This window comes from Macrobrachium nipponense, chromosome 26, assembly GCF_015104395.2.
Source record: "Macrobrachium nipponense isolate FS-2020 chromosome 26, ASM1510439v2, whole genome shotgun sequence".
NCBI lineage: Eukaryota > Metazoa > Arthropoda > Malacostraca > Decapoda > Palaemonidae > Macrobrachium > Macrobrachium nipponense.
Window position 1 is genome coordinate 683,375 of NC_087215.1, and position 27,874 is coordinate 711,248.

At 45.0% G+C, this 27,874-nt stretch overlaps 1 long non-coding RNA gene across 1 annotated transcript; it reads right to left on the reverse strand.

The window, feature by feature from the left end:
• Window positions 1-4,832: 4,832 nt before the first annotated feature.
• LOC135199947 (uncharacterized) lies at window positions 4,833-27,284 on the reverse strand. Its single transcript, XR_010311156.1, has 5 exons — window positions 27,189-27,284; window positions 25,869-26,312; window positions 24,766-24,889; window positions 18,289-18,413; window positions 4,833-5,514 (listed from the first exon to the last, which is right to left on the reverse strand). It is a non-coding gene; the product is annotated as an uncharacterized LOC135199947 (long non-coding RNA).
• Window positions 27,285-27,874: the final 590 nt, after the last annotated feature.

Below are 27,874 nucleotides of genomic sequence, written 5' to 3' on the forward strand. Positions count from 1 at the left end.
GCTGACGTTGTCAAACAATGCCGTGAAGCTCGCCGCCCCCCCCCCGATCCTCCGTGCCTGGCCGCAGAGAAGGAAGAAGACGACGACGACCCAACGCAAAGAGATTGGCGCCGTATCCCAAGGGAAGTCCTCCCACACGCAGCGAGGTGAAAACTCCTGGTGCCGCTTCCACCGGAGGTTCGGGAGATTCGCCAGGAGGTGCGAAAGCCCTTGCACCTTCCAACAGTCAAAAAACGACGACGGCAAACAAAACCAAGGCCGCCCGTGGCAACGGCCGCGTCGGAACCACACACCGTAGGGTTCTACGTCCGCGGACGCGATCTCCGGCCGGAGGATGTTGGTAGATACGGGGGCAATGCACTCGATATTCCCGCCGTCCGGTCAGGGAAAAGACCGTAGCCGCGAGCCCGACAAACAACAACCCTCCCTCGTCGCCGAAAACAAACGGGACCCCCATCCGTTCCTACGGCACGAAGCCCCTCGAGATATCCATCTTGGGGCGAAACTACGTCTGGGAATTCACAATCGCGGACGTCAGGATCCCGCTACTGGGGCAGATTTCCTGGCGCAGAACGGACCTCCTGGTGGACGTGGGCCGCAAACGCCTCCTGACACAGGGGACATGCCTTTCCCTTCCACTAGCAGCAGGCCCGGGCGCCCCTACAATTTGTACCATCGCCCCCCACAAATACGGCAACCTCCTGCAGGAGTTCCCCGAAGTCTTCAAGCCGGAAACTTCGTCAGGCGGCAGGGACGCCGCCCAAGCACGGGATATTCCACCACATAGCCACCACAGGCCCCCGACACATCAACGACGCGAAGTTCCGACGGGACTCCCTCCAGGCCGCCTCCAGGAGGCAAAGCAGGCGTTCTCGGAGATGGAACGGATGGGCATCTGCAAGAAAGCATCGAGCCCTTGGGCGTCGCCCCTGCACATGGTACAGAAACCTGACGGCACCTGGAGGCCCTGCGGAGACTACAGAAGACTCAACCTCGTTACAATCCCCGACCAATACCCCGGCCTTGCCAAACATGCAGGATTTGACAGGGGCCCTTCATGGGGCGAAGGTCTTCACAAAAATGGGACCTCTTAAAATCCTATTTCCAGGTTCCAGTGCACCCCGAGGATGTCCCCAAAGACTGCCATCATCACGCCTTTTGGCTCCTTCGTGTTCCATTACTCAACCTTCGGCCTGAGGAATGCAGGGGCCACCTTCCAGCGCCTGATGGACAGCATCCTGGGGACCTGCCCTTCTGCGTCTGCTACGTCGACGATATCTTTGATTTTTCCACCAGGTCCTTGGAGGAGCACCTACATCACGTCCGAGCGGTCCTGAAGCGCCTGCAGGAAAACGGGCTGGTCGTCCGTTTCGACAAATGCACCTTCGGCGCCGAGAAGGTGGACTTCCTCGGACACGAGAGTCTCCGCGACGGGCGTGCGCCCCATGGCCTCGAAGGTAGGCGTGGTGCAGAAGTTCCCAACACCAACCACGGTCAAGTCCCTGCAGGAGTTCATCGGAATGGTCAATTACTACCGCCGATTCATCCCCTCTGCCGCCCGCACCATGTCTCCTCTAACACAGGTCCTGAAAGGGAAACCAAAGGCCCTAACGTGGGAGGCCGAACAAGAGAAGGCTTTCAACGAGACGAAGAGGGCCCTCGCCAGAGCGGCGACATTATGCCACCAAGACCCTGCAGCACCTTTACGCCTCACCACCGACGCCAGCAACGTCGCCTGCGGGGCTGTCCTCGAGCAGGTGGTCCAGGGCGAGCCCCAGCCACTCGCCTTCTACAGCAAAAAACTATCAGCCGCCGAGACGAGGTACACACACGTTCGACCGCGAACTCCTGGCAGTGTACCAAGCAGTGCGACATTTCCGCTACCTCCTCGAGGGCTCCCCTTTACGATCAGGACGGACCACCTCCCTTTGGTACACGCCTTCACCAAGGCGGGCGACGCTTGGTCAGCGAGACAACAGAGGCACCTAGCAGCCATCGCAGAGTTCGGTTGCACCATCCAGTACGTGCCTGGCGAGAAGAACCCCGTGGCAGACGCCCTATCGAGGATAGAAATCAACGCCGTGCGTCTCGGGGTCGACTACGAAGACCTCGCCCGGGAACAGGCTGCCGACCCGGAGACTGCCGCATACCGCACTGCTATCACCGCCCTCAAGTGGGAAGATGTGCCTTTCGGACCCGCAGGCATGACGCTCCTCTGCGACATCAGCACGGGCCGCCCGCGCCCCGCTGATCCCAGCCTCCCGAAGGAAAGCCGTGTTCGACGTCATACACGGACTCTCGCACCCCTCGGGCGGACGACGGTGCGCCTCCTGACGGAGAAAGAAGTTCGTCTGGCATGGAATTCGGAAGGACTCCCTCGAGTGGGCCAGGACCTGCGTGCCTTGCCAAACTAGCAAAATCAGTCGGCACACGGAATCAGGCGTGGGGAAATTTCCGCATCCGAAACGAAGATTCGGCCACATCCACATAGACGTCGTTGGCCCCCTGCCCCCCGTCGGAAGGCGCCAGGTACCTCCTGACGGTAATCGATCGCTCCACCAGATGGCCCGAGGCAACGCCGATGTCGAAAGCATGTGCCGAAGCACTCCTCGCCAGCTGGATCAGTCGATTCGGAGTGCCAGACGAAATCACGACAGACCGCGGACCAGTTTTCCTGTCGGAGTTGTGGACTGCCCTGGCCGCCTAATGGGAACGTCGCTACATGCCACCACCGCCTACAACCAGCAGCTAACGGCATGGTGGAGAGAGTCCACCGTTCGATCAAGGCTTCCCTGATGGCGCGCTGCACCGACGAAAACTTGGAAGAGCCAACTACCGTGGGTCCTCCTCGGTCTCAGGGACTGCCCCGCGGGCAAACGGCGAAGCATCACCCGCGGAGAAGGTATACGGGGAGCCATTAACAGTCCCTGGCGAGTTCTTCCCGACCAATGCCGACGACGCTGACGTCTCCATCGCCAGGCTTCGGGAATCCGCCGGAAGTTCACGACCCTGCGTCAAAACCTTCTCCGACAGAACCAAACGTTTCCTCCCGAAGGCCCTATCATCGTGCAACCACGTCTTCGTCAGGGACGACGCCCGCCGCCCGCCTCTAACGAGACCCTACCGCGGTCCCTTCCGCGTCCTACGACGCACTGACAAGGCATATCTCTTATCCATCAACGGTCGCGAGGACTGGGTCACAATCGATCGCCTGAAACCAGCCTTCATCATGGACGAGGACCTCGCAGACGCGGATCCACAGGGCGCCTCAATCTTCCTCGGAAAAAAGCGACTCCTTCGATCGCCAAACCTCCTAGCCGTAGCCGCGGCCGCCCTCGAAAGACGGTTCGAACCCCCCGAGGATCACCTCAGGGGAGGCATCCCGTCCCCGGAAAAACCCCGAGGATCTACCACAACAACTAAAATCACGCACCCGAGGGCGCCTCCGCCGTCCAGCTCGCTTCCGCGAGTGACTACCCGGAAGTACAAAGAAGTCAGCCAACAATCATACCTAATTATTGTCTTAGGGGGGGAGTATTTGTAAGGACAACGCTTATTCATAATTTCTCTGTACATAATTCATCATTCGCTTGTTGGTCCTCACTTCCCCCTGAGAAAGCATTCAGCGGGCTTTCCGTCAGTGTATAAAGCTTATATAACCACATATTGTGTACTTTTATATTTTGTATTTTATGTCTCTCAAGAAACACAAATCGGGGTCTCGTCCGGCCCACTTTTTTTCTCTCTCGCGGGTCGGTGACCACATTCCGTCCGCATGCTGTATATTTATATTTCCCTTGACTGTAATAAAAATCAGTACACTTCTACCTGCCTCTTTGTCAACCTCTTACAGACATACTTGTTATAGTTTGGCGTATATCTATTAATCTATAAGCTGAGGCATAAAAAGAGATTATTTATCCAAAATCAACAGAAATATTGCCAAGTTAAAAATTTTCAGGGTAGATCAGTGGAATGTTGCAAGTTGTGCAAGTTAACTGACTGCTATAATATTTTCTGATATCAACTGAACTGTTAACCGGTTTGTTTACCATAGATTCACGATTAACGCTGATAAGAATTAGTAGAAATGTCGTGACTGCATAAACAATAATAACAAAAAAATGGGTTACTGCTGATCAACTTAGTTTGCGAACAACCCACGCAATTAAGACAGCTGGGAATCCATCAGGCAATAAAAAAATCAAAATGAAAAGACCAACAGCTGATGATGATGATGATGATAATGAGCTCAACATGCAACGATAAAGTCTAGTGACCAGGGACACTGACTAATCACTTTGCTTAATCCGATCTCTCTCTCTCTTGAATTCTCTCTTGTATATTTTTAATCTTATTTTGTGAAATAATTACGTATAAGTATTTGACAATTTGTCTTTGTCTTTTCTTTGTTTCTGCTGAAATATATCTATGTATGTATATATATATATATATATATATATATATATATATATATATATATATATATATATATATATATATATATATATATATATATATATATAGTTTTGCCACTAATTCACACATAACTTTTTATATTTTCAGATGTTAAGCCACAAATACCCATTAACATCGAATTAAACTTTCCTTTGGAATAACTGGTTCCACCTTGACCTGACATTCATGGGGTCACAGGTCCCTGAGAGTCAGGGACGGTGGAAAAGGTTCAGGAAATGAATTTTGAAACTTTATGCAAAGTTCCTCATGTGGCTTATCCATTAATTTATTGATGAACAGAATGGAAATATTCACTCTTAAGAGACTATTCAGGTTCCATCAGACATATTTGAAACTCTACACGAGTGCTGTTATTCATTTATTAAATTATTACATTCACAACAAACGTACTTCAAGATAAAACAAAAATCAATATGTAAAGGTGAAATTATCAACAAAACAAAACTCAAAATGCATAACATATTCCAGGTAAATGGATTTAACAAATTTTCTATACATTAGCTTAGATAGGTTTTCAACACCAAAACCGACATATCACACACTTGCTATTAACCATAAAGAAGTAAAATCAATCAAAGACAGCTTATGAATGAGAAGCACCTGAAAATGGTATATTCTTATCTTATTTTCAATGCAACTTTGAATTTCTGCAATAAAGATCTGCCTAAGCCAACTGGTATCCAATTGGACTTTTTTCAGTCCTGAGATAGGGATCTACCTAACCTACATTGCATCCAATTGAACATTCCACAATCAGAACCAGGTCTCGCCCAAATCATTTTCCCATTCCTGCAAATGAGACTCAGTTGACAGAAAGGCCAGCCATTCCAATTCTAAAAATGCTTCTTCAATCTATGGTCATTACTAGGGGCATTTTGGTGGATCAAAATCAAAGTCCACTATAGAATCCCCGATTACAAGGGTATATGCTACATATATCTGGTCATAAGAGCAATTATTTCCGGGGTGAAATATCCCAGCCAGTGCCCACTTGTTTGGGCAGACCTCCACCACGAGGGGACTCCCTGGAACACCCTGAGGGAAGGAAATAATAATAATAATAATAATAATAATAATAATAATAATAATAAAAGCAGACGAAGACCCAGAAATATACAGAGACAGGAGAAAGACAGAAAGAACAGAGGACTGGCACAACAAACCAATGCATGGACAATACATGAGACAGACTAAAGAACTAGCCAGCGATGACAATTGGCAATGGCTACAGAGGGGAGAGCTAAAGAAGGAAACTGAAGGAATGATAACAGCGGCACAAGATCAGGCCCTAAGAACCAGATATGTTCAAAGTACGATAGACGGAAATAACATCTCCCCTCCCATATGTAGGAAGTGCAATACGAAAAGTGAAACCATAAACCACATAGCAAGTGAATGCCCGGCACTTGCACAGAACCAGTACAAAAAGAGGCATGATTCAGTAGCAAAAGCCCTCCACTGGAGCCTGTGCAAGAAACATCAGCTACCTTGCAGTAATAAGTGGTACGAGCACCAACCTGAAGGAGTGATAGAAAAACGATCAGGCGAAGATCCTCTGGGACTATGGTATCAGAACGGATAGGGTGATACGTGCAAACAGACCAGATGTGACGTTGATTGACAAAGTCCCAGAAGAAAGTATCACTCATTGATGTCGCAATACCATGGGACACCAGAGTTGAAGAGAAAGAGAGGGAAAAAATGGATAAGTATCAAGATCTGAAAATAGAAATAGAAGGATATGGGATATGCCAGTGGAAATCGTACCCATAATTCATAGGAGCACTAGGCACGATCCCAAGATCCCTGAAAAGGAATCTAGAAAAACTAGAGGCTGAAGTAGCAGGGCTCATGCAGAGAGTGTGATCCTGAAACTAGGAAACGGCACACATAGTAAGAAGAGTGATGGACTCCTAAGGAGGCAGGATGCACCCGGAACCCCACACTATAAATACCACCCAGTCGAATTGGAGGACTGTGATAGAGTAAAAAAAAAAAAAATAAAAAAAAAAAATAATAATAAAATAATAAAATCGCTCTCCTCGGTGTTGATTCCTTGGGAAAGGATCTTTACCATAATTTCCTCAGTCTACTCAGCTGTAAATGAGTACTACCTATCCCTGATGTGGTAGGGTCCAGCTATGGGTTAAATAGCAAAACTCAGCAATGATGGAAAGAAATGAAGGAATAAACCCAATTGAAGGGGAAGACGGTCAGGTACTTGGAGGTCGTCATCCAGCAACTGACCACCACAACGACAGTAACCAACAGCCTGAGATTGGAGCTACGAAGCAAGCCAAACCAAAGGGAAGAAATGGATAAGAGAAGAAAATAAGGATATATGGAGATGCTACATCAGAAAGCAACCCGACGGAGAGAGATATAGAAGAAGATTGGTCAAAACATCTGGAACTGAGAGGGAATAACACCCCCCAAAAACAGGAGCAGAGGCTGGCAGACCAAGTAAGGAACATAAAGAAAAAGAACTGGCTCTCCCCAACAGAAAGAGAAGAACTGGAAAGGGAAATGTCACACGACAACGAATTACACGAAGACGAACAGAGAGACGAGGCCATAGAAGACGACAGGGATGATGAGGTATCAAACAACGACACAGAGAGGACGGAATGGGTAGAAAAGATTAGACAATGGATGGAGCCAGATACAGAGAGAACAAAGATCCCCTCCATGAAAGCCTACAACGCCAAGAAATTAAGGGAGAAAAGAAGTGAGGTCAATGAAATAATGGGCATAAGGGAAAAAACAAGTGAGGTCAATGAAATAATGGGCATAATACACACCACCAGTATCACAGAAACAAATAACTTGGCATATGTGGGAGCAAGATTAGTAGCAGAACTGATGGGGATACGAACACCAACACCACCAGCACAACCAACCCAACAGAAACCAAAACAGCAACCTCCTTGGAAAAGGCGCCTGGAAAAGCAAATCATGGTGATGAGATCTGACTTGAGTAAACTGAAAGAGATGGCTGAAAAAAGGCTAAGAAGCAAGAAAACAAGGGAGGAACTCAACGAGAAATACAAAGTACAAGAGAGGGGACTAAACAATACAATAGAAGATGTAAAACAGAGGCTTAAGGCCAAAGCACATAAGATCCAACGGTACATGAACAGGAATAAGGGAGATACCAACAGAACAACTATTCGGAACCAACCAGCAAAAAAGGACTATACAGCCAACAAAGAGGGGAAGACAACCACCAAGAAATTCCTGAAGCCGAACCAAGTAAGAGACTCTGGGAAAACATATGGAGCAATCCGGTATCACACAACAAACATGCAATATGGCTCCAGGAAGTCAAGGCTGAAAAAACAAGAATAAAACAAAGATTCACAGAGATCACGACAGACACAGTCAGACACCAACTAAAGAAAATGCCAAACTGGAAAGCCCCAGGTCCCGATGAAGTCCATGGATACTGGCTCAAAAACTTCAAGGCCCTACACCCAACAATAGCAGAACAACTCCAGCATTGTATCTCAAATCACAATGGACCCAAATGGATGACCACAGGAAGGACATCCTTAGTACAAAAAGACAAGAGTAAGGGAAATATTGCCAGTAACTACAGGCCTATCACCCGCCTACCAATAATGTGGAAGTTACTAACAGGTGTCATCAGTGAAAGGCTATACAACTACCTAGAGGAGACAAACACCATCCCCCACCAACAGAAAGGCTGCAGAAGGAAGTGTAGGGGCACAAAAGACCAGCTCCTGATAAGACAAAATGGTAATGAAGAACAGTAGGAGAAGGAAAACCAACCTAAGCAAGGCATGGATAGACTATAAGAAAGCCTTCGACATGATACCACACACATGGCTAATAGAATGCCTGAAAATATATGGGGCAGAGGAAAACACCATCAGCTTCCTCAAAAATACAATGCGCAACTGGAATACAATACTTACAAGCTCTGGAATAAGACTAGCAGAGGTTAATATCAGGAGAGGGATCTTCCAGGGCGACTCACTGTCCCCACTACTCTTCGTAGTAGCCATGATTCCCATGACAAAAGTACTACAGAAGATGGATGCCGGGTACCAACTCAAGAAAAGAGGCAACAGAATTAACCATCTGATGTTCATGGACGACATCAAGTTGTATGGTAAGAGATACCTGTTGGGTTTGCAATGATACAACGTCCTGGAGACTGAACTTTATTACAGGATACTCGGGAGCCAACTGACTCGCAACAGCGTATACCGAATTACAGATAACGGATGCATGCTCGGCAGCGCATGGCCGAAGAACATATCGTACATCCCCCCCTCAAGAATATACTTATACATGGCAAAAATAAAAAGGGGAAAAATACAAAACATATCGTACATCCCCCCCCCAAGAACATTCTTATACATGACAAAAAATAAAAAAAAAAGGGGAAAAATGCCCTTAGATCAATGAGAAATGAGAGACAAGAGAAGAAACAAAAAATTAAAGCTAACTTCTCGATGCATACACAAAAACGAAATAAAATACATAAATTCTCTGAAAAGGAATATCAATTCCTGATGCAATTGCATACAAAAGATAATAACATCACTCAATAACATCACTCTACAAAGTCTTTGAGCCACTTGGGTTTACCTGCGGCTCTTCTGGACCTATTAACGACGTTGGGCTCCAGTGTGGTGCGTGTCCCCTGTTCTGTCGGGGTATGGTTTGCGGAGGACTCGTGCTGAGACATGGGTGTGCCAGAGGGCGGAGCGATGACTCTCAGGTGTCGTCTGTTTCTTTTTGACAGCCTGCCGCTCCCGTTAAGCTTGACGGTGTACTGACGATGGGGCTTTGTTTCTGTTACTATGCCCGTTCGATCCCATTGCTTGGTAGCTTGGTTTTTTGTATGCGTACATGGGTACCTAGTTCGATGGGCGGCAGTCTTCTGGTAGTGCCAGGGATTGCGCATCGCCTCCTTGCAACCTTGCCAATTGTAACTCCCTTCGACGTATCGTCTGCCTCCAATATCTGTCTACTAACAGGTGTCTCCTGGCCGTCGGTACCCCATCGCGCAGCTGGCGACCTGTTGCAAGCTGAGACGGCGACTTGTTAATTTCCCTGAGAGGGGTGTTGAGATACTGAAGTATCGCCAGGGCCGTTTTGTCCGACTCAAGGGCTCCACCCTTCAACGTATTTTCCCGGAGTAGCCTCTTCGCCAATTTGACAGCTGCTTCTGCCCTGCCGTTAGACTGGGGATACTGGGCCGACGACAGCCGGACCTTGACCCCCCATCTCTTGAAGAAGGCCTCCATCTCCTCGCTGGCCAAGTTCGTGCCTCCGTCAGTTGATATTTGTTCTGGGGCTCCCCAACGCGAGAAATATGATCGAAGGTGATTACTGATTTTGTTAGACGTGGCACCATTGGGGAAATGAGCCACTTCTAACCAACCTGTTAGTCTATCCGCATACACCATGTATACACTGCCTTCTATCTGGAACATATCTGCGACGACTTGCTGGAAGGGATATTCCGCAGGCGGCGTGTATCATTTCTTCAGGAGGCAGTGAGGGGGCATGTTCATCGCATGAAGTACATCGGGCGCGGCAATGCTGAAGGTCCCCTTCTATTCCCGGCCAATAGACCGACTGCCTGGCCCTTCTAAGCATCGAGTTGAGGCCTTGGTGTCCTGCGTGTAGGTTAGCGGCTACCTGGCGGCGTAAATCCTCGGGTATAACCAAGCGAACACACCCTTGGTCCACTGAGTATGTCACCAGATCCTGGTTGATGGCTAGCCGGTCTCGAACGCTGAAGAAGGGGCGAAGGCAAGCGAGTTCTTGCGACTTCTGTTGGTGGGGCCAGTCGCCCGCTGCAACCCTTGCAAGCAAGAGCTGATATACAGGGTCGTTAGATGCGGCGCTCCTGACGCAGTCTTCATCCAACACGATGATATCCGGTTCCAAGGCGGCCACGGTTGCACATGCACTGCCACTTGAATGTCGTCCTCCAAATCCACGTCGGAAGCTTTCGCGGGGTGCTCGCATGGTCGGGTACCTTGAAAGAAAATCCGCGGCAGTCCCTTTTTCCGGGCAGGTATTTCATGTGGAACTTGAAAACTGGAGTGTCTTCTCTTTCAGGTTGAATAATCTCGGGTTTGATGACGTCCTTGAGGGCTCTGTCACCCAGCAGCTTGACGAGAGGACGGTGGTCCATGATGATGGTGAGATTAGGACACCCAAGTAGGAACAGCCTGGCCTTCCGCAAGCACCAGGTAACTTGCCAGGGCTTCCTCCTTCTACAGGGGGCAAATACCCCAGCCTTCAGAGGAGGTGAGGTGTCGACTACCACACAGGCAAGGGCCAACCGCCCTTGCAACAAAAGGGGCTGTCAAGCTACTGACAAATACAATACTGCTGAAGGACTACGAACCCGATACCTTCTTTACTCCAATCCATCATTATCGTCGTAGGGTGTGTTTTTGTCGTAATATGCCAAGCCGTCCTTGGCTAATTGACAGATGACCTCCTGTGCTTGCCGGAGTTTGTCACGTAGCTGGACTATCCCAGTAAACGTTTTTTTCCAGTGGGCTTTCTGAGGAGGTCCCTAAAGGGCTCCATGATGGGCGCCATTGCAAGGAAGGGAGCTAACTGATTCACGAACCCGAACCACGACCTAATATCCGTGATGGAGGGCTTCTGGCATAGGGAAGTTACGAATGGCGTCTAGTCGTTCGTCTGCGGGTTTGTATGACTCCCATCCCAGGTAATAACCGACGAAGTGACTCTCTCTTGCAGAATTTAAACTTCTCGGGCTTGAGTGTGATATCTGCAGAGGCACACGTTGACAGGAATTCATATACATGCCAGAACGCCTCTTCAATGCTGTGATCGTATAGCAATGTGTCGTCAATGCATTTATGCTTTCTGGTGATGTCTTGCAGGGCATCATCAAACCTTTTTGTGTAGGCGTCCGACGCCGAACAGTGACCCATGGGTGTTTCTACGATAACGGTATCGTCCCCCATGGAGTGATAAAGGTCGTAAGCGGGCGGCTGTCTTCGTCCAATTCCACTTGATGGAAACCCCAGTGGGCGTCCGCCGTAGTCTTGTATGTATGAATGGGGATGCTTGAAAATTCATGTCGAAGGGTGCCGGTGTATGATGAGTTTTCCCAAAGACAGTGGGCGTTGAGGCCGCTGGAAGTCTACTGTGCGGCGAGGTTGACCCGTCTTCTTGGCAACAACGATCATCCTTGCACACCATTCCGTTGCATCCCCACTGGACTGGTTCTATCACGCCCTTCCGAACGTCCTCGTCAAGTTGAGCCTTGACCTCCTCTTCCCAATGCTTAGGGATTGTCGCGGGCGTGTGACAGGCATAAGGCACGGCATCAGGCAACAAATGGATGTGGTGCTGCTTGCCCGTCATGACAGGTAACGGTTCCCTGGTTGTATTAAAGGTTGTTGAAGAGAAATGCCGTAATAACCATTCCTCAAGTCTCGGTATATTCTCCTCCACAGGCGGGATGGGTAAGGTGGCTGGCTTCATTGTCTTAGGGGAGTTAGGCCGTGACGAATTCTTCATTAAGCACATCAGTGATGCAACGAGATGGTAGGGGAGGGGTGAGGGAAGTCAGGGGGGTACTATTCCCAGCTCCTTACAAGCATTCAGCGATATATAGAAGTTCTTGGCCGTCGGCACAAAGTAAACCTCCTGCTACGTGCGTCGCCCACCTATATCAATGAAGCATGCCGTTGATCCAAGACATCTCACTCGGAGATTAGCTACGTCCCTCAGACCTGTTCACGGCTGCAACTCCAGGGAATTTATTTGCAGTCTTGAGAGAATCGTGGGTCCGGCCACGCAGATCTGTGCTCCTGTGTCTGCTACGACGAGTGTGGATACTGAATCCCGTTTCTATGGGAAACACAAGCCTTGATTGTGGGCGGTGGGGGGGGAGAGGTGCGTGTCTGCAACAATCGCTAAACTCGAGGCAAGCGGCGCTTTCTTCGTATTCCTGCAGCATTTCTGAAAGTGCCCTATCTTTTGGCACCCGTGGCACGTCATACCTCTTGCTGGGCACGACGCTTGACCAAAGGGTGATGGCGCCCCCCACAATTCCGCAATGCTTCACATTGGAATTGCCGCGCAACACCGCGATGTCTGGCTCTACGTCATCAATGCCTTGTGACGTCATCACTCGAGGCGCCAGCAAACTCCCTCTCACTGATAGCGCGCGCGGGACACTTTCAACATCTTGGCGTGCCGCTTCGAAAGTGCAGCACAGTGCCTGAAGGGCATCTACACTTTTAAATGTCTCACATGCCTGAAAAACATGCCTCTTTAATACAGGGTCACTGAGGCCTACCATTATTTTCCGCAACAGCATGTACTCTATTAAACACTCCCCGCCATTTGGGACACTCAAAATCACAGTCGTGGCCTTCTGAGCACACCTCGAAAAGTAGTCGCTCACTGATTCCTCGCGCCTTGTGCGAGGGCAAAGAATTCAGACCACTGAACTGCCTGATTTTGATGACCGCAACACAATATTCCCGATGGCGTCCAGAGCCGCGTCTGGGGGCGAGGGCATTCCATTTGGCATCTGAATACCGAGCGTCCAGTGCACGTTGCAACGCCGGTACACAGTTGAGCCTAATGTGCAGGACAACATCCTGCGGCGGGAACTTGTTAAGGTGAATCCAATACGTCATCGAACGTCTCCAGGATCTGAACGCTGCCGAGATTACATTACCGAACCGCCTCAAACTTCTCAGGACTTTAAACCGGGCAACGTGCTCCTGAACCGGGAAGGGCATCCTGAAGGGAACGGATGGCACGCTGCTGGTCTGCAAATAACGTCTGTACTTGCATGACGGCCTGTGACAAGGCCCTTTGGCATTGCAGGTGGGCACGCCTCGGCGTGGCCTGGGGTGGTCGACGTATCTGGGGCATGGATTGGTCCTTATCCTACTCACTGCGCCAACCGTTGGGTTTGCAATGATACAACGTCCTGGAGACTGAACTTTATTACAGGATACTCGGGAGCCAACTGACTCGCAACAGCGTATACCGAATTACAGATAACGGATGCATGCTCGGCAGCGCATGGCCGAAGAACATATCGTACAATACCCTAATCCAAACTGTAAGGATTGTATCTGGGGACATCAGGATGGAGTTTGGAGTAGAAAAATGCGCCTTAGTCAACATACAAAAGGGCAAAGTAACAAGAACTGAAGGGATAAAGCTACCAGATGGGAGCAACATCAAACACATAGATGAGACTGGATACAAATACCTGGGAATAATGGAAGGATATAAAACACCAAGAGATGAAGGACACGATCAGGAAAGAATATGTGCAAAGACTCAAGGCGATACTCAAGTCAAAACTCAACGCCGGAAATATAGAAGCCATAAACACATGGGCAGTGCCAGTAATCAGATACAGCGCAGGAAATAGGTGAATGGACGAAGGCAGAACTCCGCAGCATAGATCAGAAAACCAGGAAACATATGACAATACACAAAGCTTACTACCCAAGAGCAAATACGGACAAACTATATATAACACGAAAGGAAGGAGGGAGAGGACTACTAAGTATAGAGGACTGCGCCAACATCGAGAACAGAGCACTGGGGCAATATCTGAAAACCAGTGAAGACGAGTGGCTAAAGAGTGCATGGGGAGAAGGACTAATAAAAGTAGACGAAGACCCAGAAATATACAGAGACAGGAGAATGACAAACAGAACAGAGGACTGGCACAACAAACCAATGTACGGACAATACATGAGACAGACTTAAGAACTAACCAGCGATGACACGTGGCAATGGCTACAGAGGGGAGAGCTAAAGAAGAAAACTGAAGGAATGATAACAGTGGCACAAGATCAGGCCCTAAGAACCAGATATGTTCAAAGAACGATAGACGGAAATAACATCTCTCCCATATGTAGGAAGTGCAATACGAAAAATGAAACCATAAACCACATAGCAAGCGAATGTCCAGCACTTGCACAGAACCAGTACAAAAAGAGGCATGATTCAGTGGCAAAAGCCCTCCACTGGAGCCTGTGCAAGAAACATCAGTTACCTTGCAGTAATAAGTGGTACGAGCACCAACCTGAGGGAGTGATAGAAAACGATCAGGCAAAGATCCTCTGGGACTATGGTATCAGAACGGATAGGGTGATACGTGCAAATAGACCAGACGTGACGTTGATTGATCAAAATCAAGAAAAAAGCATCACTCATTGATGTCGCAATACCATGGGACACCAGAGTTGAAGAGAAAGAGAGGGAAAAAATGGATAAGTATCAAGATCTGAAAATAGAAATAAGAAGGATATGGGATATGCCAGTGGAAATTGAACCCATAATCATAGGAACACTAGGCAGGATGCCAAGATCCCTGAAAAGAAATCTAGAAAAACTAGAGGCTGAAGTAGCTCCAGGACTCATGCAGAAGAGTGTGATCCTAGAAACGGCGCACATAGTAAGAAAAGTGATGGACTCCTAAGGAGGCAGGATGCAACCCGGAACCCCACACTATAAATACCACCCAGTCGAATTGGAGGACTGTGATAAAGGAAAAAAAAAAAAAAAATAATAATAATAATTATTATTATTATTATTATTATTATTATATTATTATTATTATTATTATTATTATTATTATTATTATTATTATTATTATATTTTGGAAGAAGGCCTTCTTTTAAACAAATTCTGTTGAATTAAATGGCAGAATTCAGCGAATTAATCCTATATATTATCTTTTATATTTTTCTTATTACTCGCTTTTCTGGCTCAGCGATACTTCGCAATAATTGGCCAATATTCATATTGGGGATAATGCTGAAAGTGGTATTTTATTTAGAACAGGCTTTATTAATCAAAGACTGGTATTATCAGCATAATAATGGTATATGGAAAAGCGTTCCTCTGGTCCAGATCAAGCAGGGGTCGTCGTCTGTGTTGGTATCATTCCATAAGAGAGGTCAATGTCAGGCCGGGGTCGTTTATGGTATTCAGCTGGTATTGATGCTGGTGTAGCTCTTGCTTATCGTGACGTTTCAACCTTCTCGTAGGTCATTTTCATGGCTGGTCAGCAGTAGAAGTGAAGAGATGGTGTTTGTTGCTTAAGATTAAGTTGGCTTTATTCCAGCACGGGTTCTTGCTCAAGAGCAGCCCGTAGAAAAGAGATGGTGTCTGCATGCTGATATTTATAGCGGCTCGAATCCTAGAGCTGCTCTCTCATTGGTCGAACCGGTCTGGAGTGAAGTCTGGGATCTCTGTTGTTGTTGAAGATTAAGCCAGCACGGGCTCTTGCTCACAGAGCAGCCCGTAGAAAAGGGGATCTCTCGTCGATGATTGCATGGATTCAGACGTGCGAGCGCTCGAGTAGTGTATCGGGGAATGAATGTCTGGAGTCCACCTGCAGCAGGAGTCCTATCATCCCGCTGGTGCTCCTGGATATTTGGCATTGTCGGGTGGTCGTTCGCTGCTGATCTTCGGGCGGCGGTAGGGAGGAGAAACGTTTCTTGGGTAATGTTCAAGTTAGGTTACTCCTTTCCTATATGGAGGGCTTCCAGGATTCGTAAACGTAGGGGATCGGTGGTTCTGTCAATTATTTCGATATTAGGTATAATATCGCTCCTTTTTATTCTTACATTATGGGCAGTCCTGGCGTGATTATAAATGGCTCCTTCTTGAGCGTGGCAGGAGATTCTCTTGGAGAATCGCATGGTGGTTATGCCGATGTATTTGCAGAGGCATCCTCGGACGGCGCACGTGTATAGGTAGACCACGTTCGTCTTCTTCAAGGGATCCTATAGGGGGGCCAATGGGTTGTTCCTCATCACTAGGCTGCTTGTCTTCTTCGTTTTATAATATATTATTAAATTTATGGTCTTGTCCTGATTGGTGGCGGTGACGTTTCTCTCGATGATGGTCTTGAAGGCTTGCTTGTCCTCCTTATATCTTTGGTGAAAGTGCCCTTTGTAAAAAAAGCTTGATGGGCTCTGGGATGTCGGGGCCTGGGTTCCTGGAGGTACCAATCTTCAACGTTCTTTGCTATCGCAGCATCGACGGCGCGATTAGTGTGTCCGTTGTCGACGAGGACCTGGGCCGTTCGTTCCAGTTCGCTGTGTGTCGCACCAGGAAGAGCAGTGCGAGAGGGCCCTCCTGACGAAGGCGCTGATGGTGGAGCGCTTATACCTCTCAGGGCACTCGCTCTCTCCGTTCATACACATACCCAGGTTCGTTGGCTTCGTGTACACCTTCGTGCGGAATCGGGTGTCTTGCCGCTCGACAAGGACGTCGAGGAAGGGGAGGCGGTGATCTTGGCAGTGTTCTATCGTAAAGGAAAGGCAGCTGTGATCATGAAATTTGCGTCACAGCTGCTCTATCCCTTCCTGGGAGTCGGCGCTGACTGAGGTGTCATCGATGTAGCACACATACATTCTTGGTTTCCTGGAATTCTAGAAGACCCTCTCTTCGACGGTGCCCATGTAAAAATTGGCGAAGAGGACTCCAAGGGGAGAACCCATCGCCACCCCGTCGATCTGGGTGTACATGCGGTCGCGGTGGTCGGAGAAGGGGGCCTTCTTAGTGCAGATTTCCAGCAGAGCACAAAGGGCATGTTCAGGGATGTTTAAGGGTGGTGTATCGGGGTCCCTGTATACCTTGTCCAAGATCATTTGAATGGACTCATCGATGGGGACGTTGGTAAATAAGGACTCCACATCCATCGAAGGGATACATCCTCCGGTGGGCGTTACTCGTAGGACTTCCAGGAACTCGGTCGACGACTTCAAGTGGTAGGTATCCGGGACATACGGGGTCAGAATGGTGTTGAGCTTCTTGGACAACAGGTACGTAGGGGCAGGGATCTGGCTAATAATTGGGCGAAGGGGGTTCCCTTGCTTATGGGTCTTGACGTTCCCGTAGATGTACCCCAGGTTATAGTCGCCCATGATAGGTGGTAGATGAAGGGCATTAGAGGCGGCGTTGACCATCTCTATGATCCAATTTGCCTCGCGTTTGATGTCGTCGACGGGGTTCTTGGTGATCCTGCTGAATTTCGTGGTGTCTGCTACGATTTCTTTTATTTTCCGGTGATATTCTTCGGTCTGGATAAGTACGAAGGCGGCAGTCTTGTCCGTCCTACGTACAGTGACGTCCTCTGGTTTCCTTAACTGCTTGGCTGCTTCCATCAGGTCATGAGTGATGATACGGCTGTGGTAGTCTCCACGGTCTGTGAGGGCCTCGGTAAGCAGAAGTGATTGAAGGGCGTCAGTCTTGATTTTGGATGCCATTGAGGAGATATTCGATTTCTAGTCGTCTATCCATCGGCCTCGGCTGCGTGATGAAGTGGCAGTTAAGGCCCATCCGTAGGATTTTGTCTTCTTCTGGTGTAGGGACGTGATCGGTGAGGTTGATGTACTCTTCACGCCCTTGTGTGAGGCGTATCTTGCCCCCGTTGAGGGCGACGAGCTTCTTAAATAATGATTCTGTTCGTAAGGGAAGAGAATCAGTTTGAAGCGAGTCAAATTACCCTCGTCATATCCTCTGTGACAAAGTTTTATTTCGTTGAAAATGTCGCAAGGCCCTTTTTCGGCAGAAAGAAATTAGTTTGCATAATTGAAAAAAGCAGAAAACAATATAATTTCTCAGAAGACAATAAGAAATTTCCCACCAAAACATATGAAAAAAGTTGGAGATCATGATTTTTAAAACCAAAGTAGCCAGAAAGTGTAAACATGCTTTGAAAGCATTTTGAAATGAGGCATCTTGACAATGAACCATTACTTTTCTTCTAACTAGTAGAATACTTACCAAGCACGGTCCCTGTGTCAGTCGCTTAGTGCACAAGATATTATCATTTGAACTTATATCTTTACAATGACTAAAATGTACGATCTCTTCGACGGACTCTTGAAGCACATTGCCTTGAGCCCCACCTGAGGAAATAACTTGGTTACTAAAATGCTGATAAATAAGTAGTTGAAGGAATCATTAAATGTATGTATACAATGGCAGGACATTGGCTTGATAGAATGTCATATAGAGAAAGGATGTATACATACATGACATTCATATTCTATACGTACAATGAATATATATATATATATATATATATATATATATATATATATATATATACATACATATATACTACATATATATATATATATATATATATATTATATATATATATATATATATATATATATATATATATATGTATATATATATATATATATATATATATATATATATATATATATATATATATATATATGTATACATACAGTGGACCCCCATATTCGTGTTCTCGGATTCACGGACTCCCACAATTGCAGATTTCTCTCTGGAACATTTCCCTGCATTATTTGCAGAAAATTCGCCTATTCATGGTATTTTTCTATGAGAAATCTCCACAAATTCCTGGGTTTTTTTATCAATGTGATGGTAATTGCTTCCTAGCATAGAAAGTTAAAGGAAAGGAGAACGCATTTTCGAGAAGTTCGGCAGCAAGGAGGCGTTGGCGCAATGTGTTGGAGGTGCCTGTTATCATGATGGTTCTATAATCGGCTGGAGTGTTGTGGATCTCATCGTTACGTGAGAAACGCCGCGATTTCTGATGCAATACCTCGTCTAGATTCATCTAAGAAGTTCTAGAAATCCCTGGAGTCGGTGACGTTCGCCGTAGGCTCCGCCCCCCAGAGTGCCGTATATATACGACGAACGAACTTTGGAGAGCAGTGATCATAAGAGAGAGAGAGATCGTAAAAGACAGAGATCACCAGTTAGTAAGAGCCACCGATCAGATAATCAGTGAGAGATCAGCAGCAGTGATCGTCAGAGAGAAACTAGAGACGAAGGAACCGACGAAGCATCAATCAAGAAGAAAAGTTGTTCGAAAGTTGGTTTGGATATTGGTCTAGTCGTCTCAGGTTGGGTCCTATCGTGTTATCTCGACGTCGAGCAGACTTCAGAGAAGAAAAGGTCCTGTTACAGGTGTAGGGGAATTCCTGCCTTACAAGAAGATTAGTTTCTGCAATTCGGAGTCAAGAGGACGTTCTCAATCGCCGATCTATATTTATGAAGCCACCTCTTCGAAGTGCCAAAGTGTTTAGCAAGTATTCTTATCACTTCACTGTTTCCCCCCCAGTTCATGCAGTGTAACATTCTACCTGTTTATGTAAATAGGAGATACCATTCTGCATTTACCTTTGTTAGTAAGCTTGTAAATAAACCTTTGTTGTGTTAGTGTTTCATTCTATATTCGTATCCCCAGTTTCAACTGTGGTGATATATATTTTTTTATATTTCATATCGAACCTGAAGCGGACCTCCCTCAGAGGCCGTAACATTATGTCGACCTTTAACCAGGATATTTCGACACCGTAACATTGTCTCTGAGATCCCACAGTCCGTAACATTTGTGGCGACCTTGCCTAGGCTATCAACACTTTAACAGTTTGAAACAGGGAGAATATAGAGTCAGAATGAGTGAGATGGTGAAAGAGTTTGTTGAGTCAGGTAAGCTACTAGGTCTAGAGGGGAATGATCTCCGTGAGTATGTTGAAAGGAAAGAAAGGGAAAAGTATGAGAGAGATGAAAGAGCGGCTGAGAGAGAGGAAAGAGCAGCTGAGAGAGAAATGCAGCAACAAGAAAGAGAGAAAGAGCGTATGCATGAGTTGGAAATTGCTCGGTTAAGGGAAAGTACTCATAACAGTCGTCAGGCGAGAACGAAAACGAAGCTGATACATTAGGTATGACTCGTATGAGTGCAGTGCTAAGTTAGTACCAAAGTTTGATGAGGAAGATGTTACGACATATTTCATGTGTTTTGAGAAGTTAATGGAACGAGTAGGTTCTCCTAAAGAAACGTGGACTTTATATTTGCAGTCAGTTTTGAGTGGTAGGGCGCTTACTATGTATAGCTGCATGTCTAAGGAGGAATGTGATAATTACGATATCGTGAAAGAAACCATTCTTAGCGCGTATAGGCTAGTAGCCAGAGGGCGTACCGTAAGAAATTTAGAAATTTGAGAAAGGATGAAAATATCACGTTTGTAGAATACGGTAAGAAGTTAGATAGGGCTGTTTTTTGATTGGTTAACTTCTGCTAAAGTTGATGATTTTGATAGTTTGAAGAACTTTAGTGTTGTTAGAAAACTTCAAAGATAATGTATCCCCTGAGATTAAACTTTATATAGAGGATAGGCGAGAAGTATCTTTTGCAGGAGCAACTAGGCTAGCTGACGAATAGATCTAACTCATAATTTGAGTGTTAGTAAGAAACGAAATGATCCTTCGTCTGGAAGAGTACAAAACAGTAAAGGTTTCAGTCCTAGTAATAGCAATGCGAGTAGAAGTGACTATTCCTGTTATATATGGCGGACCTGGTCATACGTCTAAGGTTTGTAAGAGTAGAATGGCATATAGTGACTCAGAATTAACTTGTTTCCAATGTAATGGGAAAGGACATTTAGCAAAAAGAAATTGGGCAGCAGAAAGGAAGGACGGTAAGGAAACCAGTATCGTAGTTAACCTTTCGTCAAGTAGGGATGATGTGATGAGAGAAACAGGTAGGAAAATTTTTGGCGAATTTCTGTCGGAAGGCGTAGTTTCCTCTCTTGGAGGAGTAGATTCGAGAGAAGTAGTCTTGCTTCGAGACACAGGCTCTGCTGTCTCACTGATTCGAAGAGAGTGTGTGCCGAACAGGGCAGAAATCAGTATGGAAGAGAAAGTTATGTTAGGTGGATTTCCTAACACTTGTGTTCTTTGCCCTTTGTTGAAGTTGAATTTAGAAAGTCAGGTAGTGTCAGGAGAAGTAAAACTTGCAGTTGTGGACAGTTTGCCCGTCGAAGGCGTTGACATTATTGTCGGTAATGACTTGGCTTTATCCAAGAATGTGAATCCTGTTGTGAGGAATATTCCAGTGCCTGAAATGGTAGTAACTAGGTCGGGTTTAGATACAGACATAGACTACGATCATAATTTGTTCGTGGATTCGAACGAGTGTGAGTTCGTGGATTCAAACGTTAGTGAGGTTGATCTTAGCATGAGCGTGGCTGAGAGACCGGACTCTATCGATGTTGACAGTGAGAGCCAAGGGGAAGGCGTAGCTGTCGAGAGTAACGTAGTAAATGTACCAGTATCTAGTACTAGTTACGGTGATGAATTAGGCTCTAACGTTTTGGATAAGGATGAGCTAGTCAAAGTTGAGAAAGAGGATGAGACACTAACCCGAATTTTTGAATATGAGCTGGATGGTGATCTCGATGATGTGTGTAAGGAAACTTTTTGTTTAAAGGACGAAGTTTTGTGTCTTTATGTTCGTCCTGAGTCAGGTAGTAAAGAGGAAGTCACAGAACAATTAGTGGTTCCTAGGAAGCTTCGTGAACTAGTTTTAAAATTTGCACATGATGAGCAAGGACATTTGGGAGGAAATAAAACTTTCAAGTGTATTAGTAGGGCGTACTTTTGGCCTAAGATGAAAAATGATGTATGTTTTAAGAGATATGCTTTAAACTGTCATGAATATCAAATTGCCGAGAAACCGATTCAAGTAATGCCTAGAGTTCAGTTGTGTAATATATATTCCTTCAGTAGGTTATCTTTTGAGAATGTATTTCTAAATATGTCGGAACTTTGTCTAGGAAGTAAGGTTAGAGATGATTGGTATAACTAATCTTGATTATTATAAAAACAATCTAAGAGATGTTTGGCAGCTTGCGGGGGAGAACGGAAGCGCTTGGCAATTAGCGAAAGAAAACCCAAACGGAAGTAAAGGGGAAACTGAAGGAAACCCTCATCTTCGAGCAAACAAAAGAAGTTTGTGTGTAAGAGATAAACTTTTAGTACTAGTCTCGAGAGAAAGTCCCTTTTTACCTTATAAGTTTGAAGTCCTTTTTCAGTTTTAGAGAAGAGGGGAAATATATATCATAGAATTAATGTGGGTAAGAGTAGAGCAAAGGCAATGAATGTAATTTGCTCGTGTTACTGAGTGAGATTAATTTGAGAAAAAACACAAGAGGTGTTTTAGTATTTATAAGTTTTTAATCAAAGTTCAGAAAACGGAAATAGTAAGAGAAAAGGATAATGTTATAGCTAGTAGCTCTAGAGATTTTCTCAGAATGAGTAGCCTAATAGCCGTTTTCTGTTATCGCACGAGTGAGTGTGTGAGTGGGGAAGTGTGTGTGTTTGACTGGATTAAAGCTTTATGCAGAATTGTTTCCCCGCTGTTTAATTCTTGCTTCTCTTTAGAAAAAAATAAAATCAGTTAATTTCATTTTTTTTCTCTTTTGGGGGGGCGTGTGATGGTAATTGCTTCCTAGCATAGAAAGTTAAAGGAAAGGAGAACGCATTTTCGAGAAGTTCGGCAGCAAGGAGGCGTTGGCGCAATGTGTTGGAGGTGCCTGTTATCATGATGGTTCTAGAATCGGCAGGAGTGTTGTGGATCTCGTCGTTACATGAGAAACGCCGCGATTTCTGATGCAATACCTCGTCTAGATTCATCTAAGAAGTTCTAGAAATCCCTGGAGTCGGTGACGTTCGCCGTAGGCTCCGCCCCCCAGAGTGCTGTATATATACGACGAACGAACTTTGGAGAGCAGTGATCGTAAGAGAGAGAGAGATCGTAAAAGACAGAGATCACCAGTTAGTAAGAGCCACCGATCAGATAATCAGTGAGAGATCAGCAGCAGTGATCGTCAGAGAGAAACTAGAGACGAAGGAACCGACGAAGCAATCAATCAAGAAGAAAAGTTGTTTCGAGAGTTTTTGGTTGGATATTGGTCTAGTCGTCTTCAGGTGTGGTCTACCGTGTTATCTTGACGTCGAGCAGACTTCAGAGAAGAAAAGGTCCTGTTACAGGTGTAGGGGAATTCCTGCCTTACAAGAAGATTAGTTTCTGCAATTCGGAGTCAAGAGGACGTCCTCAATCGCCGATCTATATTTATGAAGCCACCTCTTCGAAGTGCCAAACTGTTTAGCAAGTATTCTTATTACCTCACTGTTTCCCCCCCAGTTCACGCAGTGTAACATTCTATCTGTTTATGTAAATAGGAGATACCATTCTGCATTTACCTTTGTTAGTAAGCTTGTAAATAAACCTTTGTTGTGTTAGTGTTTCTTTCTATATTCGTATCCCCAGTTTCAACTGTGTGTTGATATATTTTTTTTTATATTTCATATCAAACCTGAAGCGGACCTCCCTCAGAGGCCGTAACATTGTGTCGACCTTTAACCAGGATATTTTGACACCGTAACATTGTCTCTGAGATCCCACAGTTCGTAATAATCAATCTCATCATAAAATGCTGTTTTTGTGATAAAACTATTAAAAAACCAGGTATAAAATTTTTTAGTGGGTTTTTCTTGAGTTTTAACTAACAAAATAGGAGGTTTTAAGCATTTTTATAGGGGTTCCAACTATTCATGAGTTCTAACTATTCACAGGGGGATCTGGTACGCATCCCCCACGGATACAGGGGGACCACTGTGTATATATATATATATATATATATATATATATATATATATATATATATATATATATATGTGTGTGTGTGTGTATGTGTGTGTAATGATATGTATATCAATTCTATGATAAAAGAAATGTAATACATTCCCTAGAGTTAAAAAACATAACTAGGTAAGCAAAATAACAAACATACGAATGAAAACCTCCTCCTACTCTGGGAACCTACTTTTGCTCCCATGACAACTATGTCGAATAATCTTAACCTAAAAAGAGGTGTTCATTCATGCGCATGTATCTTTGTCAGGTTTGTAACCTATTGCACTATGCATAACTCTGTAAGGCTTCACTTCTTCTTCGTCCTCCAACTATCTAAGAAGTATAACCACTCTCTTCTGAAAAGTCTATCTCAATATGTAAACTGCTCAGATAATATATCTATTCTGGCTAACTTCCGTGTTTCCCGACATCCTTCTAATGTACCGAGATGAAGAAAGAAAATTGAAGAGTATAATCCTTCCTGTCTGCAGAGGGAGAGAGAGAAAGAGTTTGTCAACATCTCCCAAAACACTGCTGTTTGCATTCGCAAACATTCAAGTACAACCCAAGGACTGAGTACGGACACTTTAACTTATAAGTGAATCCAGCCCTTTTACACACACACACACACACACACACACATATATATATATATATATATATATATATATATATATATATATATATATATATATATATATATATAATCAGTAATGATCTGTTGTTGAATGTGTGAGAGTGACAGACAGAGAGTGCAAGAGAGTTATGCAAACGCTTACCTGGAACCAACTGCCCCCACGAGGTAACCACGGCCCTTGTACCCACACCAATGTCAACATCCTCTGCCAAACATAGGTGCTGGGCAGTGGGATTCGTCACTGGTGGAATTTGACTGAAAACTCCCTGTGATAACAAAAATATAAGAAATAGATAAAGGGGATATACCCAGTGATTTGTGTATGACTGTCATGATAAGGGATGTTTACATGGATTTGTCTCACGCTTGCCCTATGTAAATAGGCACAAGTGTCTTCTGAAGAAAAAGAGGAATGACAGGAAAAGCAAATACGGTGGGATCCGACCTCCAGGACCCACGAAGGTTTTACCCTTACGCATAAGTTGTAAACATTATAGTCTTAACGTGAAGTGGTCTTCGTAATGAATTGTAATGTTCATCCAGGCCCTATAATGGGCCTTTAAGTGAATGAGTGGCACTCACGCCCCATGTAACTCAGGTTATGTCTATTTTCAACGCATTAGTATACACTGAAGTTTCTCCCAAATTTGTAAATAGTGCAGTATACTCCAAATTAGTCGATTTGTGCTGACTCGCGGAAATATTCAATCTACGGAGAAATAAGGCCTTGTTTCACCGACGAAAATGAAAATAAATGTGCTATATTTTATTATAAAATAATGTTCTGTATGTTTAAACAAAACCCATTTATTTATTTTTACATTTTCATTCTAATAAATAAATCATAAATATCCTATCCTAAAATTCATGTATCTCTAACTCAATGCAAAACACCTTTTTCAGATCTTTCTAAGCTCTTCCATAGGGCTTTCATAACACTTCCCCCCCCCTAAACAAGAACAACAACTATAAGAACAACAACAAAGCAGTGTGTAAGATTACTCCCCGAGTAAGCGAAAAGTTTCACTCTAGCAACCTGTCCCCTGAATTTTTGTCGGTATGTAGTTCTCTGTTATCCCAGGAGGTCTTTATTGACTCAGTTGATGCTGGCACCAATTACTTCCAGGTCGACTGGTGATCTTAAGAAATCACTTAAACTACTTGAGAGTTTCTAATGAATTTATGCTTGAATAGACACAGATTTAAAGTATTAGCAACATATGACTAAAACCATAGTTTACTTACATACGAACCAAATACGTAGTATGTTACAGGTTCATATGACAGGTTACTTGCATTGAGGCTGCCAAAAGCATATTTGACCTGCACTGTACCAACCCTGGAAATTCAAACTCCAGTCAACACCAATTCCCTTGACTGTAATGAAGCACTAAGTAAGACGAGGTTAAAAGGTAATTTAGGATCAGTGAACATTAGGGATAATGTTAATCTTTCCATTCTGATTTGTCATTTGTGATCTCGTAAGCGTGAGTTAAAACTTACATTTCAACAGGAAGCAATCAGTAGAGGTGTAAATCCAATCTAACGCGACGAGAGCTCCTTCACAGTACTTAATGGGGGTTCCTTTATTTCCTTGTATTGACACTTGGTAAGGATACTCATTCTCTGAGGCAGGCTGCCCATTAGGGATAGTGGCGTCCACGCTGATTGGCGCCTCACCGCAATTTGCTAGTTGGGAAAGATCAATAGGATTAATTGCCCAATGTATTTTGAATTTTGACAGGAATGTTTCAAGCCTTTTGAAAAATCAGTTCTCTGCAAGGGTGCTAGCTATAACATCACACGTCTCATGTCCAATGCGTGTAAACAAACACACTAATGGTATATTAGTTTTTCTTGAGGCATCTTTATATATATATATATATATATATATATATATATATATATATATATATATATATATAATATCTTTCTCCTGAAAGGAGGAGGGTACAGAAGAAAGAAAAATGAGGATAATGGTCATTGCAACAACTTTATATACTTTTACACAAAAAGAAAAAGCTGCTCAGAAGCACGACTAACCTAACACACACAGCACCACTCACTTCTTTTCATTCCTCCTAACGCAGTTGAATTACACATGCTTGCCATCAACCCGTGTTGTCAATCATCTCATCTAGGCCAATCTTTTTTACTGTTCCTTTATCGTATTACTTCAGCGACCCCCTCCCCCCCTTCCCCCATAAAGGAGAGCTAAGAGCAATCCCTACATACATCCCTGCCCCGGCTTCCATAGACACTTCAAGTCTCCTTTTCTATCTCCCCAGTTTTCACTGGCCCTTCATGATCTTCCTTACATCAACTCCCTCTTCCTACAAAGACTGAATTTCTCTCAGTGATCTCCGCAATTTCTCTTTGCTATCACCGGGGAGTGCTGTAGCAAAACCTCATTCTGCAGAATATGCTCCTCGATTTAAACTTTTGCCCCTCTCAACTTTTGCCTCACCAAGACAATGACCAATATATACTTCCTGCCACTTACGTTCTTCCAGACACACCAGCATACATATATATTTGAATAAAAGGTACACTTATTTTACTCACAGCAAAAGTCCCGGCTAATGTTGCAACTTGCGGTGGTTGTTATCTGGGAAGTTGTGGTTGAAACTGGTGTGGTCGTTGTGGTTGAACCAGACATTGCTGGTGTGAACAGACTTGTCATTGTGGTTGAACCAGACATTTGTCTTGTGGTTGAACCAGACATTGTTGTTGTGGTTGAAACTGGAATTGTCGTTGTGGTTGAAACTGGAATTGTCGTTGTGGTTGAAACTGGAATTGTCGTTGTGGTTGAAACTGGTCTAGTTGTTGTGGTTGAACCAGACATTGTCGTTGTGGTTGAAACTGGAATTGTTGTTGTGGTTGAACAAGACATTGTCGTTGTGGTTGAAACTGGAATTATCGTTGTGGTTGAAACTGGTCTGGTTGTTGTGGTTGAACCAGACATTGTCGTTGTGGTTGAACTTGGCATTGTCGTTGAGGTTGAAACTGGTGTGGTTGTTGTGGTTGAACCAGACATTGTCGTTGTGGTTGAAACTGGTGTGGTTGTTGTGGTTGAACCAGACACTGTCGTTGTGGTTGAACCAGACATTGTCGTTGTGGTTGAACTTGGCATTGTCGTTGTGTTGAAACTGAAACTGGAATTGTCGTTGTGGTTGAAACTGGAATTGTCGTTGTGGTTGAAACTGGAATTGTCATTGTGGTTGAAACTGGTGTGGTTGTTGTGGTTGAAC